At 46.0% G+C, this 16265-nt stretch overlaps 1 protein-coding gene across 5 annotated transcripts in view; it reads left to right on the top strand.

The window, feature by feature from the left end:
- The window catches only part of RPRD1B (regulation of nuclear pre-mRNA domain containing 1B), an 866932-nt gene that overhangs the window by 311865 nt on the left and 538802 nt on the right, over positions 1-16265 (top strand). The window lies entirely within an intron of this gene.

The raw sequence follows: 16265 nt of genomic DNA, 5'->3' as shown, positions 1-16265 counted from the left end.
CCAGGGAATTTCACAGCAAAGCTTGGAGGGTGGGACGCGTTGTCCTTCCCATGGACACATCTCTCAGTTTATGCATTCCCTCCTCTGCCTCTTCTTCCCAGAGTGCTGCTAAAGATAACGGATGAAAAAACAAATGCTATTCTGATAGCACCAGATTGGCCCAGGCAGCATTGGTATCCCCTCCTTCGCAGCCTTTCACAGGCTCAGCCTTGGCATCTTCCCCTGGTACTAGATCTGTTGGTTCAGGGAGGGGGAAAGTTCCTTCATCCTCATCTTCAAACTCTGCATTTAACTGCCTGGCTAATACTTTAAATCTTTCCCAACAGGTGGTTGAAGTTCTTCATGAGGACAGGAAGCCTAGCACCGGAAAATCCTATGCAAATGGAAGATATTTTGCTCTTGGATGCTGGCTAAAAGAGAAGATTCTTCTCATCCTTCTCTTTCCCTCATTCTTGAATACCTAGCAGGACAGCTTAATGGTGGACTTTCCTTTTCTTCAATCAAAATTCACACTTCAGCAATTACGGCTCATTGTTCTTTTGAGCAACCCATTTTTTCTCACCCCTTGATGAAACAGTTCCTGAGGGGAGCTAGTAATCTTAGACCTCCCAGAAGAGCTCCTACTCCTGCTTGGGATCTTAATTTTGTCCTGGAAAAACTTACTCTGCCTCCCTTTGAAACAGCTGCCTCTGCAGATTTGAAGTTTCTATTCTGGAAGACTGCTTTCCTTTTAGCTGTTACTTCAGCTAGAAGGGTATCTGAGCTGCAAGCCTTAATGGCAGTAGAACCTTTCATTATTTTTCACTCAGATCGGGTTTCTCTGAGAACTAATCCCTCCTTTATCCCTAAGGTAGTTTCCAGTTTAACCCTTAACTAGTCTATTCACCTGCCTACATTTTTCAACAATCCCCAAAATAAAGGGGAACAGATTCTGCACTCTCTTGATGTGCATAGACAGCTGAGATTTTACTTAGAACTAAGTGCTTTCGAAAATCTGAACAGATGTTGGTTAGTTTTGCTCCTGGGGCTCAGGGTAAAGCTATTTCAAAACACACCATCTCCAAATGCTCATTGCATTCACTTTTGTTACCTGAAGCATGTGAAGGTTCCCCTCAGGGTATTAGGACCCATTCTACTGGAACAGCCTCTACCTCTGCAGCCTTTCTGAGAGGTATGCCTACTAAGGACATTCTAGAAGCAGCTACTTGGTCTTTTGTCCATACTTTCACAAAGCATTACAATCTACCATTGTTTTCTAAATACAGGTCTGATTTTGCCTCTGCAGTTTCGCAGGGCCTTCTTACCAACCCTTAATCTGTGATCCTTCCTCCACCTTTTGTCTTTTTCCTGGGCTTTTGGAATTAACCCATATGTGATGATTGCAGCAGTGAAACACGAAGAACATAGTACAGTTGTGTACACTTACCATAAATGTAGATGCTCGAGTGTATTCACTGTTGCAGTCCTGGTTTCCCACCCTCCATTCCCCCTTTTTTTCCTAAGGCACAGACTGTATATATTTTTATTTTTTGTATGACGTGTCCAGGGTGCTACCTTCCTGGGTTAGCCTTCTTTTGGGGGCTCTTGACAGTTAAGGCAAGAAAAACTGAGGAAATGGCATTGGCTGCCTCCCTTTATACCTGACGTTCTGACATCAGTTTTGCAACGGGTGGCAGCTGACATCATATATCAAGGACTCTGGTATTTGTGCCGACTGAGGGCTACCGGGAGTCAAGATAACCCGTGTGAGGACTGCAACAGTGAATACACTCGAACATCAACATTTATGGTAATTGTACATAACTGTACTTTCTGTGGAGCACCTCTGCCTCTGGGGTCCAAGCTCCGACAGCCAGCCTCTTAGGAATGCCCACATCCTCAAGCAGAGGCAGTGGGCACATCCAAGAAGTCACCAGAGGGCGGAATAGGAGAGAAGTCCAAGTGGGTCTGACTCTGAGAAAACACACCACCTCCATCCCAGTAGGCTCTGTTGGTCAGTTAGAAAAATGAGTAGATATAAAACCCAAAGCGTATATTTTAGCCAGTACTGTATTTTTTTTTGGAAATAGGGCATTGGTCCATATGAGTCTTATATTTATGTAGCCATAGAGGAATATTGGCCAGGAAGACGATCCGTGCCAAAAATCACCTCCAAGGGCAGTTGATATCAACAAAATAGTGAGACAGTCGCAACGAAGGAGGGCCTCAGATTGGAAGAAACAGGCAACTGCTCTGTAGTGTCAGATCCAGGGACAACCACCTTTTCCCAGGGAAACCAACCATGGGTGTAGGATCCAACCAAGGGAAATAACCGAGCAGATCTGATCAGAAGGATAATGACAAGAACAAAAATGTTTCCTCCTTTTTTTTTTTTCTTTTCTTTTTTTTTTTTTTTTATATGTACATAATAAAGGGTGAAATGAGCTGAAAAATTAAAAACCAGTACCTTAAATTCCAGTCTGGACAGCCAGACACCCGAAAGATTGAGAATAACCAAAACCGTCTGATCCGAAGATAATTTTGGATCCTAAGAACAAACCACACATGTTCGGGAGCTTAGGATCTGAGGGAGCTGGATCTGAGACAAAGGGAGTGTGCATCTCCATGTGTACCTGGCTTCCATCGGGTCCCAGTCTTAGGATCCGAGGACAAGGTGGAGAAAGATTGAATATCTGCTGTGGTTGTCCTGTGGCATCAATCATACAGTCTGATCCGAAGACTTTTGATCCTATGAGTAAAGACAATCAAGCGGGGACCCTTCAGGGAACCTAACCTATCAAATCCAAGGGCACTGAGGATCTGACGGAGCCCTGATAACTTTGGATCCGAGGAGTCGGATCCAAACTTCTCGTAATATGCTGGTACGCTTCTTTCTTATAATGGAGGGTTGAGCCCCGAAGTAAACCAGCAGAGAGATTTTATGTTTAAGGTATGAAACAGCAACAGATGCACACAGCAACTTGCTCCAGTGTTACAAGTGCCAATTGTAGAGCTGCTTACTCAGAACTGGCAAAAGAAGAGGCTCACAATTCACTCGATTTTCCAGCCCTCACTGGTATAAAACTTAGAAAATTGCTAGAGTAACATATTTTGTGGTAGCATACATTTTCTGAATGATATTACTTCTGAAACTCAAGCCTATTTCATTATTTAGTGATTTCAGTCCATAATGTTTTATGAGGAAAGAATTAAGAACATGAGGCAAAGAAAATGGCGGATCTGGACAGACTTTTAAAAAAAACCTTATCTATATGTTGACACAAAAGCCGAAGGGACAAGGGTCATGACAAACAGTGCAGTCAGCAGAAACAAACTTCTGTCTTAACCTGATAACTTTTGTCAGACAGTGGCATAACTGCTTAACCATAGTGGCACCTGGTAAGAAAAAGGGCACCACTAGAGCAGCGTAAGCAAAGATGAAACAAGCCAAACATGCCGACCATCTCTCTGAAAATGGATTAGGTAGTGGCAAATGTAAAAATGTTATTCTTAAAAGTTTTGAAAGTTAATAGGGTAACAAAATAAGGCAAAAAGAGAAGAATCAAGTGGCTTACATTTTTTAGCCTTAAGCAAGTCATGAGACAGGAGACTTTTAACAGGATGGCTTTAGCAGGCAGCCAGTAACAAAAGAAACTCAAGGCCATTAATTAGATAAGAAAGGCAAAGATTACATTTTTTTTTTTTAGAAAAGATAGCTTAGAACACACAACATCCTGAAGGGCAAAGGGAATATAAAGACAACATGTAAGCCATGAACTGCTACCGACATAGGTTAGAAGAACACTGTAAATAAAGGTACTGTACAGTTAAAGTTAAATAAATGTTCTTACAACCTGCGACTTGGAATCCTTAGTTTGGTCACAACTGGCAGCAAATGAAATCTGTGGATTAGAGGTGCTGTAGGGCATTATGGGAAGAGTGAGGAGCTCGGGATAAAAATCTACAGTCTGGAAAATGCAGCTGAATCGTGTCTGTAGCCCATCCGTGAGGATGAATGAAATGGACATCAGATCACACAATGAAGCTTCTGATGTCAGTCAGTTATCCAGTTGTGTCTAATTCCAATAAGTCAGTACCCCAACCCTTCTCGCATCTAGCTAGGCAGTGTGATGCAAGGCCTTGCTGAACTTAGATATATACATAACTTTCTATATTATGTAAAGCCCTTAACCAGGTACTAAGTTAACATAAAGTTATATCCTGTAGTCCACTTTGTACACACCAGACACCATCACCTTACTTTAATCAGAGGTCATGGCTTCACCGATGACTTTCTCACCCTCTGTTTTCAGACTATTAGCACTAGGTACCCACTTATTTTTACCATCACTACGAATTACATATGAGTGATGCAGATACCTACTTAAGTTATAAGCTAGCCAAAACATGCATACAGAAATTCTCCTGCTAAAAAGCTGAGGTTCTGTAATCATAGCTCCCTAAATCAGAGTACAACCCCTAAAGCTCCGGCTCCAGGCTCTTTGGCTCCGAAAGCCTCAGCTTCCCCTGTCGGATCAAAGTTCTCGGAGGTCCACCAATCTGAACTGGCCCAGACCTCCCTCGGATCTGACCCATCCTTCAGATCTGACCATGTGTCCTTTACAACCTTCAGATCCAGCTAGACCTTCTGATCCGACTGCCTTGTCTGATCTTATCATCATTGAAGACTCCTTGGCCACTGTTAGGAAGTCTGATCTGAGGCAGACCAGCAGGTCCCCCTCTAGAGACAATAGGCCATCGGCTAGGTCGGGCCATTCCTCCATATCCTCCCAGTCCACCAGAACTCTGCTCCCTTCTGATATGGATCAGATAATGAGCTTTCTCAAGGCCCAAGTCGAACTGGGCTTGTTGTCATCCCCTAGCCATTTGCCCAGCATCTCTTCACCATCCTCAGAACTCCTCTCTCTCTCTCCGACTGACTCATATGGGGTTGAGACCCCAGGACCAGAGCATCCCCAGGGAGAGGCCAGTGGTGTCGGGTATTGCTTCCTTTCGCAAACTGTCTGGGTCCCTGACTAGCTTGGCTGCATTGCTATCGGAGCTGACTATGCCTTGGCCCCGCAAGGTCCACGGGGGGGGTCACTGGGATGGGGGTTTGGTCCAGAGTGATTGGACCATTCCCTCTCCTTGGGGGCATCCTCTTTGTGAATAGCTCTGGGCTGATATTGTCCAGGGACTTGGGTGCTGTGTCGGGGTTACCTCTTCTGCCCCGGTCGGCAGTGCCCAGTGGGGAAGAAGCCCATTGCCTTTCCAGGCAATAGAGAGGACCATCTCAGGTTAGTCAGCTGCCTCTGCCTTGGCTTTGGATCCCCCTCTGCCCTGTTCTACTTTGGGTGGCGAGACCTCGTCATCTGTCCAGGGCCAGCCCTCCACCAAGCGCCTTCATACGGGCATTACTCCCATCGGGGTCCCTTCCTTTTCCAAATCCTCCTCAGAGCCCACTGTGGCGAAGCTTCCCCGGAAGAGGACATACTTGGACTCCCCTCGAGAGTCCCTCACTGAGGACATGAATTTCGAAGAAGGCGACTGATTCCCCCAAGCTCCTGCCCGAAGAGGTGTCCTTTGGGCCCATCCTCCAGATCCTTAAAGAAGGAGGCGGTTGGTCTTCCCCCACCCCGTCTTTAGAAGAATCCTTGTTCCTGAAGGCCTTCAGGACGGGCCCATCTTTTTCCTGGGTGTCTCCCCCTGTGGATGAGCTTGTCCAGCTCATTTCCAGCAGGGTGTGGAAGGAGGCGGACACTGTAGAACCTGTCCCTAAGAAAGCAGATAAATTTGAGTCCCCCTAAAGATAAAACTTTTTGGAGCAAAGGCATCCCCATTGATGCGATTATGGTTGCCGTTGCCACCAAAAAGGAGTTCGCAGAACAAAGCTCCACAGTCCTTCCTCCGAACAGGGAGTCTTGGGCGATTGACCATTTTGGAAAGTGCGTGTATGCCTCTGCTACTTTCGGGCTGAGTACTACAAATTACATGGCACAGTTCACACAGCTGACAAAAGGATTTGGTGTCGGAACTCTCCTCTTCCCTTTCAGTGTTGCTGCCGCCGAAGAGTCTTGAGCTAGTTTCTCTGAAGCTATCTACTCTTACATCCCCTTGCTTAATGCCTCAATGAGGTTGATCTCTAATGTTGTAGAGGCCACCTCTTGAGCAGTGAGTACAGGCATTGGTATTAGGCATCATGCCTGGCTTTGCCTTTGTGGGTTTGCAGAAAACTTCAAGGCGTCTTTTACCAATGCCCCTTTTAATGAATCTACACTGTTTGGTCCCTCAGTCAAAGAAACCTTAACCCATAGCGAGCAGGAGGGAAAGACTCTGCAGTCGGGATCAAGTTTTCTCCTCCCCAGCGATCTCTCTCCAAGAATCATCAGGGTAGTAAGAAGCTGTGGTTCTGCAGGTCTCAGTCTTTCTTCCAAGACACTTCTCAGGAATCCTCCTCTTCTGGCCGGGAAGGGGAATTGATAGCAGATGTGGCCCTATAGGCAGAGGAGGTCTGCCAAACCAGAGCTCCCAAGAACCCTTCTCTGAGAAGTCCCCTCAGTTCTCCCGAAGCACTGCCCAGCTGTCCTGTGCTGGAGGCAGTCTGGGGCCGTATTTCCCTACACCCACTAGCTTGGGCACCTATCATCTCAGATATGTGGGTGCTAAGCATCATGTCTAGGGGTTACTTCGTATCCTTTGTTCAACCCTCTCTGACTCAGGAGTCTCTCCCGGATGTTTCACCCTGCCAAAGGGAGATAGCTCTCTGAGGTTCAAGACCTACTTCAAAAAAGAGCCATCCGGGTGGTTCAAACAGGACATCGAGGGTCTGTAACTTACTCTCACTTCTTTTTAATGCCCAGGAAAACCGGGGACCTGCATCCCGTTCTGGACCTCGGCATTTTGAATTGGTCAGTCAAGAAGTCAAAGTTCAGGATGGTCACTGTTCAGTCCATTCTGCAGGATCAAATGGGCTGAGGATGATGATTGGATGTGCTCAGTGGATCTCAAGGATGCATACTATCACATAAAAATTGACAAGACGCTCCAGGAGATACCTGCACTTCTGGCTGGGGGCCAATCATTTCCAGTTTAGAGCCCTGCCCTTTGGTCTCACCTCAGCCCCCCAAGTGTTTACCAAATGTATGGCAGTGGTAGCAGCCCATCTCTGGCTGCAGAGGTTTCAGGTCTTCCTGTACCAGGATGATTGACTACTTATGGCTCCCGTAAGGCATCAACTCGCTCGAGCCGTGGATTACACACTCGGCCTCTTTTGGGACTTAGGCATCCCAGTCAACCTGAGCAAATCTCATCTTTTCCCATGCTAGAGCCTGGAATTTATCGGGGTTCTTCTGGACACAGTATCGGAGACTGCAGCTCTTACCCAGCGCAGAGTCAAATTGATTCGGGAACAGGTCTGCCTTCTTCTGGATCTTGAGTCTGTCAGCCTATTTGATCCTGCAAGCCCTCTGGTCCATAGCACAAAGATTCAGTTAGTTCCTCTCACCAGATATCACATGCAAGTTTTTCAGTGGATACTTGCGGTGCAGTGGTCAGCTCATTGGCATCCCTTGACCACTGCACCGTCAGGATCTCTCAGGTCTGCAGACATCACCTTGCTTGATGACTGCAAACCCAAGACCTTCATCTAGGCAGACCCTTTTACCTTCCCCAGACCAAAGCCATGGTGACCATGGATGCCTCTCTGTTGGGCTGGGGAGGGTTATTACTGGGGAAGGACTGTCCAAGACGCATGATCCCCTTTAGAGACCAAATTGCACATCATTGTCCTGGAGATGAGAGCAGTCCTCCTCATGGTGCAAGCCTTCCAGGACTGTCTCCCTCTTGAGACTGTTGCATTTCAGACAGATAACATGGTGGTGGTCTGGTACAGAGGCCATGAGGGTGTGGGAATGGGCAATGTCTTCCAGGCACTTTTTTTGCAACACATATTCCCAGCAGTTCCAGCATGCTGGCGGACAAGTTCAGCAGATCTATCTTGAGCCTCCATGAGTGGTCTCTGAACCACAGTGGCAAGTCTGATTTTTGACCGTTGGGGTCTCCTTTGCTGCAGTTTGTTTACTTCCCTGATCAGTCAGAAATACAGCAAATACTTTGCCCTGATTCCTCACTGGGGGGGTCACCCAGGGATGCTCTGATCCACAGTTGGCCGCCGGGTCTTTTGTACGCCTATCCCCCTACACTCCTGATTCCCAAAGTCTTACAGAAAGTGTGTCGCCTGAAGTCTCTTCTCATCCTCATTGCCCCTTTCTGGCCCTGTCAGACATGGTTCTCCCTCCTTTGGTCTCATCTGAGATATCCACCTTGGATATTAGATCTGGGTCCGGATCTCATTTCCCATCCTTGGGGGCTCCCTCTTCCCAACCTCCAGACTCTTCGGCTGACTGCTTGGTACTGCCAGTTCCAATGATTATAAGCTAGCACAAGCTGCCTTCTCCAGTGAAAGACATTATCTTAGCCTGTCAGAAACTTTCTGCTAAAAAGTTGTATTCCAGTAAACGGGAGAGATTTTTTATTTGGGCTCAGCAACGCAGCATACATCCATTTTCGGCTTCTATTCCCGACATCTTGTTGTTACTCGCCTCTCTTTTTCAGCAAGGGGCTAGTTTCTCTACAGTCAAACTTCAGTTGGCTGCTATATCCAGATTCCATTTACTTTTTCTTCTAGGCTGTGCAGGGCCTTTCTCAAGGGGGTCTGTTTGCTCAGACCCCCCCCCCCTCCTGTGAGATCTTACTCTGGTGCTGCAGTCCCTGACACAACCTCCTTTTGAGCCTGCAGCTACATGCTATCTCAAATTCCTATCTTGGAAGACTGCCTTTTAGGTGGCTGTTACCTCAGCCAAGGTCGGTTTCTGAATTGCAGGCTCTTTGCATTAAAGCCCTGTTTGTGATTTTTCACAAGGATAGGGTATCTCTCAGAACCAATCCTTCCTTCATTCCTAAGGTAGCCTCAGAGGCTAATCTTAATCAAGCGATTCAACTCCCTGTCTTTTTTCCCAAGTTTTCAAATAAAGGGAGATATAAATTGCATTGTCTGGATGTACATAGGGCGTTACATTTCTACTTGAAGAGAATAGAGAATTTTCGAAAATCGGATTAGCTTTTTGTGGCCTGTTCTCAGGCTAAGAAAGTTCAGGCCATTTCCAAGATTTCTATTTCTCATTGGATCGCTAGCTGTATAGCTCACATTTATGAAAGCAATCACATAGAGCTTCCCAAGCCAGTTAAAGCTCATTCCACTAGGTCAGTGGCCACATCTTCGGCTTTCTGAGCAAATATTTACGTAGATGATGATTGTGCTGCTGCCACTTGGTCTAACCCCCATACCTTTGTGACACATTATAAGTTGGACTTTGTGTCTAGGGGTAGAGCTCCCTGTGGTTGTTCTGTGCTCCAGCATGTCCTTCCTTGAGACCGACCAGGGTTGTTGGTAGCTGAGGACTCTGACCCCTCCATGATCAATAATGACATGGATAGCACCAGAGAAAGAGTTATGTACTTACCATAACTTGGAATCTGGGCTCTCCAGTGTAATTATTCATCACGTTCCCACCCTCCTTTTGGTGTCACAGGAGTTATGGAGAAAGGTTTCATTGTTACTTTTTCTATTCTATATGCAGTCTTCACTGCCTTCTGTTTTTCTATCCAGCAAACTCAATCTTAGGGTTGTGGGTAACAGAGGATCTTGGGAAGGGGAGGAGGTTGAGTTCAGGCGCCGTCTCTTGCAGTGCCAGCTCGGATCTGATGTCGGATCCTACACCCATCTGTGATGAATAATGACACTGGATAGCCCAGATTCCAAGTTATGGTAAGTGCATAACTCTTTATTAGAACCCAGACCAAAACGTATACAAATCCTACCACCTTCTAAGATGTCTGTACTTTTCTCCCCCCAAAAGTTTATTTTTACCAGTGGTGTCCTCAGGGCTTTGTTCTAAGGACTCCCGTTTTGTGTTTACTTATGTGATGTCAAAGCTGAAGTCAGAGGTATTTGACTAAGCTTCCTGATGACTGTAAACATGGAATCATGCACAAACAAATGATGTCACATTTATAGTCTTGGGCTAAATGCTAAAAAGTGTAGTATTGTAACATATGACAAATAGGAACATTAATTGTACCCCATCCGTAGAACTGACAAGTATTGGAGACCTGGGAACATATGTTGGCAATGAGCTTTCCTTTGGCCACCATGTAGTCACTTTTGTTAGGAAATCCTTCTGTTTAGCCCAGCTGATTACTAAAGGTATTTCCTCCAGATCTAAGGATGTTATCATGCCTCTCTAAGCCTCCATCATTAGGCCCATAATTACAATAATTTGTGTGTCATGTACCCCTCCAGACATGTGATCCAAATCGAAAGACTATTCTAACATTCCCTGAAAAAATCGAGGACCTGGTTTCTGTCACCTGTGCAGAACACCTTAAAGCTTTTTTGTCTTCCTTTGTCATACAGGACCCTTTAGACATGACCTCTACCTGGCCTAAATGGCCCACAAAGCCTCAAATGACTGTATCCTGGACAAAAGTCTTCACATTCACATTCACAAATCTGGCAATACCATGAACTTCTGTACTAGAGACCTTAGCCCTTCACTGCAACATAAACTTAACTTGCTAACATGATAGATACCACACTAAAAGAATTCTTTCCAAAAGACTCCCTCTTCATATTAAACAAAGTAGTTTCCTTTCCGTTTTTCAAATGCAACCTGAATGAGTGGATGGGTAACCACAAATACATTCTCAGTGCATCTCCACAAACCCTCATGGAAAAAGGGATATAATTAATGCGAATTGCTGAGACTAGGCTACATATCTTTGTGATCAGTAGCTAGTAATAGTCCATTAACCTATGAACCTTTGAGTTCTGCAGCAGTAATCCTACTTGAACATCTGTTCTTATGGTGAATTTCTCATACAAGTGTACTTTTTGGTGAGTATACTCACACAGGTCTACTTTTATTTTCTCTCTAGGCATATCTGTTTTGTAGATTTCACTATCATTTCTGTACTTGACTGGAAATCAAATGTTTGAAAAAATTTTTACTGAGGAACGATTGTCTGAAAATCAGATGCCTGAAACCCATTTCACTGAAAACCCATGACTGAAACCCAGTTTACTACATCGCACTAAATCATTGAAAATATTCATCTTAAGAAATGCCACATAAAATGGTGTATCTGATTTTGTCTTCTTCATTCCTCCTCACGATAGGGTCTCTGGTCCGACTCACAAGCTCCTCCCTCCTACCCATAATGCCATGCATCCCCTCAAATACTTCAGATCTCATTTGATGCTTCAGCGATTCAGACACAGATCTCGAACTCTCAGGTTTGTTAGAGAATTGTCTTAGTTCTTTCCAGTGCTTTAAGTCTTGGGGGAATTTTTCCTGTCCTCCCTCCTTTTTCTTTATTGTGTGTGTGAGTGTGTGTGCGTGCACACAAGTTATCTTCTTTTCCTAAAAAAAAAAAAAAAAAAAAAAAATTTGGTTAGATAGTTTAGCTTTAACTCTAGTTAAACTATCATAATCTACAGCTATATTTACAGTTAGATTTAAACTGTATAGCACAAACTAAGTGTTTGGAGTGAAAATGTGTTTTCTTACCTGTATTTCTGGTGACTGTTATTTTTAGTGGGTTTTTGTTAGGTCATGGCTGACAAACCTTCACCCAGTTTAAACACTGCACTTCTTGTGGTCATGAAATTCCCCACCAGGATGGCCACAATGAATGGCGTGTATTGTCTGGGTGCTGACCACTTGAAAACTGAATGTATTATCTGCTCCGCTTTCAATTGGCGTGCCTTAGCAGACTGCGGAAGTAAACTTATTCTTAGGGACCTTATTCCCTCCTCTGCTCCAGAGGCTCAGACCCCTTCTGTGGCTTCTTCTTTCTTCCTGTCTTATGGGTGCTAGAGTCAAAAAGAGGCCCCTTCCAGTTTCTCGGAGGGAGTGTCTCGAAATGAAGAAGCCCAAGAAATCTTAGGATCTGACTCCTTTGGATCTACAGAAATTACCCCCTTGGTCAGATCCTACAGTCTGTACAGATCCGGGGCTGTTTTCATTATACCTCTCACTCCTTCATCAGCTCCTAGATTGGGTCCTGTGCCTCCAGATCCGAGGAGGTCAGTGAGGTCTCCTGCACTTTTCTCTAGGTCCAAGCATTCCTGGCCCCCCCTCATTGGCTTCATCTAGGTCCTCTAGAAGCTGGTCCAAGGTGGATATGGACAGGATGATCAGATTCCTCAAGGCCCAGATCCAGATGGGGTAGTCTTGCCTCTGTCCCATGTAGTATCCATTTACTACCCTGGCCATCCCATCAGGAGTCATCCTTCAAGCCAACCCTTGGTTTAAAAGTCTCAGAATTCGGGGCTACCATGCTCGACGGGCTCGATGCAGAGGAAGCTCCCCTCCTTGATGCCAAGGATGCCCTTGACTAGCCTTTTTCTGGCCTTCTCGGAGCCATGTGGTTGGTGCTGGGTCTGGGGGACTTAGGTCAGCTCCATCTTTCTAGGAGTTGTCCCTTCCCTTAAGTCCCTCTGCACTCGATAGCTCAGGTCAGATCCGTTCCGGAGCTGTGGATCCAGAGTGACCCCTCCTATTTTCCTCATGGTTTCAGCTTCGGAGGAGATGGAAAGGGCTTCTCCTGGTCCTTTAGCCTTTCAGATAGTGTAGATGGTTTTCTCCCAAGTTGGAGATCTGATGGCACATGTTCCCCAATTTGCCCCATACCCTTGTTGGATCCAGGCTTTGCTCCCCTTTTTCCTGCATCGAGTCTTCCTGTCCTGAGCAGCCGCCAGGAATTCCTTGCCCAGGAGGGATCCACTTCTTCTGACACTTCTCCAGAGTATCCAGCTGAAGAAGTCCCTCAGAAGATGTGCAAGAGGAAGCATGTTGAATCCCCATAGGAGTCTCTAACTGAGAACACTGACTTCGATGAGGTGGAAGGATCCCCCCAGTCCCTACCTGACAACGTCTCCTTTGGTGACATATTGCAGATCGTAAAGCAGAAAGGTGGGTGGTCTGCCCAACCTCCTTCCTATGAGGAGTCAGTTCTCTAGGAGACGTTCGGGATGGGTCTGTCTATGTCTTGGGTGCCCCTCCCCTGGCGGACACCCTGGTTGATTTAGTGTCCCACCAAGCATGGAAGGAACCAGACACCAAGCCCATACCCAAACGACCCAATCAGTTTCTGATACCCCCTGCTGATGGGGAAACAGTGGAGTAATGGTACAGTAGTCGATGCCATTGTGGTGGTTGCAACCACCAAGAAAGAGCTAGCAGAGGAAAGTGCCAATGTCCACCTGCCTAATAAGGAGTCTAGAGTACTGGACAGGATTGGGAAGTGCTTTTACACCTCGGCAACTTTTGCGCTGACGTCGTTGAATTGTCTGGCTTATTTTACTTGGCTGCAGAGAAGACCTGATCAAGAAACTGTCAGCCTCTCTTTTCAGAGTCCATGCCTGCAGAGGAATTCAAGAAAATCTCTCCCAGGCTGACCACTCTTTTCTCTGTCGCCAACTCATCGATGAGGTTAATCTCTCATACCACGGAGGTCACCTCGCTAGCAATTTGTTCAGGACTTTCCCTAGGGAGGCATCCCTGGTTGAGGCTATGTGATTTTGTGGAGCCCTTTAAGGTGTCATTTGTCGATGCCCCTTACCATGGCTTCTCCCTTTTTGGGCCATCTGTTTGAGACACACTTACCTGCAGCAAGAAGGACGAGACGACCCTTTCTGCTGTTGGAATCAAATTTTCTACCCCCCAGAGGTCCATTTCCAGGAACCAAAGAGGAGGTAAGAAAATGTGGTTTTGCAAGTCCCAAGGGCCTTTCCAAGACCCATGCAGGGAACCCTCCTCTAGAGGTCGAGTAGGAGGGATTGATGGTAGATGATGCCCTAGAGGCAGAGTGGGTCTGTAGAACCAGGGCTTTAGGGAACCTCCTCCTGATAAGCCCTGTCAGCGCTCCTGAAGCACTGCCTGACTGTCCGTCTCTGGAGGCAATCGGGGGCTGAATAGCTTTGCATCCAGAAGCCTGGACCCAGTTAACTCAAAACCACTGGGTGCCAAGCATAATCTCCAGAAGTCACTTAATTCCCTTTTTTCTGCTTCTTCCAGATTAAAAAAAATCTTCCTGATGTGCCACCCAGTTAAAGGGAAGAAGCAGCACAGGAAATCCAACAACTGTTGCAAAAAAGAGTCATTGAAGAGGTCCCAACCGAACAGAGAGGATTTGAAACCTACTCCCCCCCCCCCCTTTTTTTTTTTTGGTGCTGAAGTAGACATGGGACCTAAGACCCATCCTGGATCTAAGCAAATGGAACATGTATTTAAAGAATTCGAGGTTCCGAATGTTTATACTTCAGACAATTCTACCACTGTTGTGCAGTGACAACTGTATGTGCTCAATAGATCTCAAGGACACATATTATGACATCAAAGTAAACATGCTCCAGGAGATATCTGCACTTCTGGCTGGGAGCCAATCATTACTAATTCAGAGCACTGCCCTTTGGGCTCACCACAGCCCCCTGGGGGTTCACATGCATGACAGTGGTAGCAGTTCATTTGAGGCTCAGGGGATTTCAGGTGTTTCCATATCTAAACGATTGGCTCCTGACTGCTCCTACGAGCCATCAGCACACTCTGTGGGCATCACCATAAACATGAGCATATCCAACCTATTTCCAGCACAGAGTCTGGAATTCATAGGTAAACAACTCAACACAAAGGACCAGTTAGCTTTTCTTCCTTTACACAGAGTAACCACATTCAGAAGTCAGGTCCAGATTTGCTAGCCCATCAGTCTCCCATGGCTTGATTGATCCTGCAAACTCTGGGGTCCATGTCTGCAGCCGTTCTGTTAGTCTCTCTAGCCAGATTTTTCATGTGGGTTCTCCAGTGGACACTAGCGACCCAATGGTTCATCCTTTTGCAGCTGCTGTCCCTTCACATCAGGTTGATTCCCATTTACAGGTGTCATGTCAGTTAGTGGATACAGTCAGACAAAGTCATCCTAGGCAGACCATTCTTGAGCCATCCTCCCCATACCCACACTGACCACAGATGCTTCCCAGTTTTGGTGGAGGGGCATTACAATGGGAAGATGGTCCAAGGTACGTGATCCTCTACCAAGACCAGATTGCATCTCAGTGTCCTAGAGATGAGAGCACTCCTCCTGATGTTGCAAGCCTTTCAGGGCATTCTCCCATTAAGGACTATTGCAGTACACACACTGTGACAACATGTCTGTTGTCTGGTACATCAACAAGCAAGAAGGAAACCCGTTCTTACGCTTTTTGCTTGGAGGGTATGGGAATGGGCAATATCTTCAGACTGCCTGCTAGTTGGAACGTATATCCCACAGAAAACCAATGATCTACTGGACAGACTCAACAGATCACCCCTGGTTCCACGTGAATGGTCCGTTAATCAGTGGCAAACATGATCTTCAGTCATTGGGGTCAACCTTGCTGCGACCTATTTGCCTCTTATCTCAACTACAAATGCAGCAATTTCTTTGCTCTGATCCCTCCTCCAGGGGAGTCCCCGAGGGATGCTGTAGTCAACGATTGGCCCCGGGTCTCCTGTATGCTTATCCTCCTCTTCCACTCTTCCCGAAGTTTTTTCAGAAGGCAAGCAAGTTGAAGAGCTCTGTAATCCTCACTGCCTCCTTCTGGCCTCATCAAGTGTGGTTCCCCTTCCTGTGCTCTCATCTGAAATATCCTCTTTGGATTCTGTAGCCAAGTCAGGATCTCCTTTCCCATCTGTCAAGGATACAGCATCCAAACCTTCGAGCCCTCAAATTGACCACTTGGTTTCACCATTTCCACCTCTAGTGAGACAGTCGAGGCTTAAATCCCCTGTCTGTAAAATTCTTCTAGCCTTGCAAAAAGCTTCCACAAAAAAACTTTACACCAGTAAGTGAAATAGATTTGTTATTTTGGCCATGGGCGTGAATATTGATCCGTTCTCTGCGCCAGTTAGACGTGTCTTATTTCTTAGCAACCTTTTCGATGAAGGTGCTAGTTTCTCAATTATCAAGCTTCATTTAGCTGCTATTTCTAACTTTTGTACTGCAAGTCAATCCCATTCTCTGTTCACTTTTAGACTAAGCAAATCCTTCATGAAAGCTGTTTTCTTATTAAGGTCTCCAATTAATGACCCATCTCCCCCTTGAGACCTCACTCTTGTGTTGCAGGCTCTGATTCAGGGACCTTTTCAACCATCAGCTTGTCGTGACTTGGGGTTACTGTCATGGAAGAC

Source organism: Protopterus annectens, chromosome 12.part0, assembly GCF_019279795.1.
Source record: "Protopterus annectens isolate FY-2018-M chromosome 12.part0, PAN1.0, whole genome shotgun sequence".
Lineage (NCBI taxonomy): Eukaryota > Metazoa > Chordata > Ceratodontiformes > Protopteridae > Protopterus > Protopterus annectens.
The sequence above is the reverse complement of the archived record's forward strand: the minus strand, read 5'-3'. Positions and strand labels throughout refer to the sequence as shown.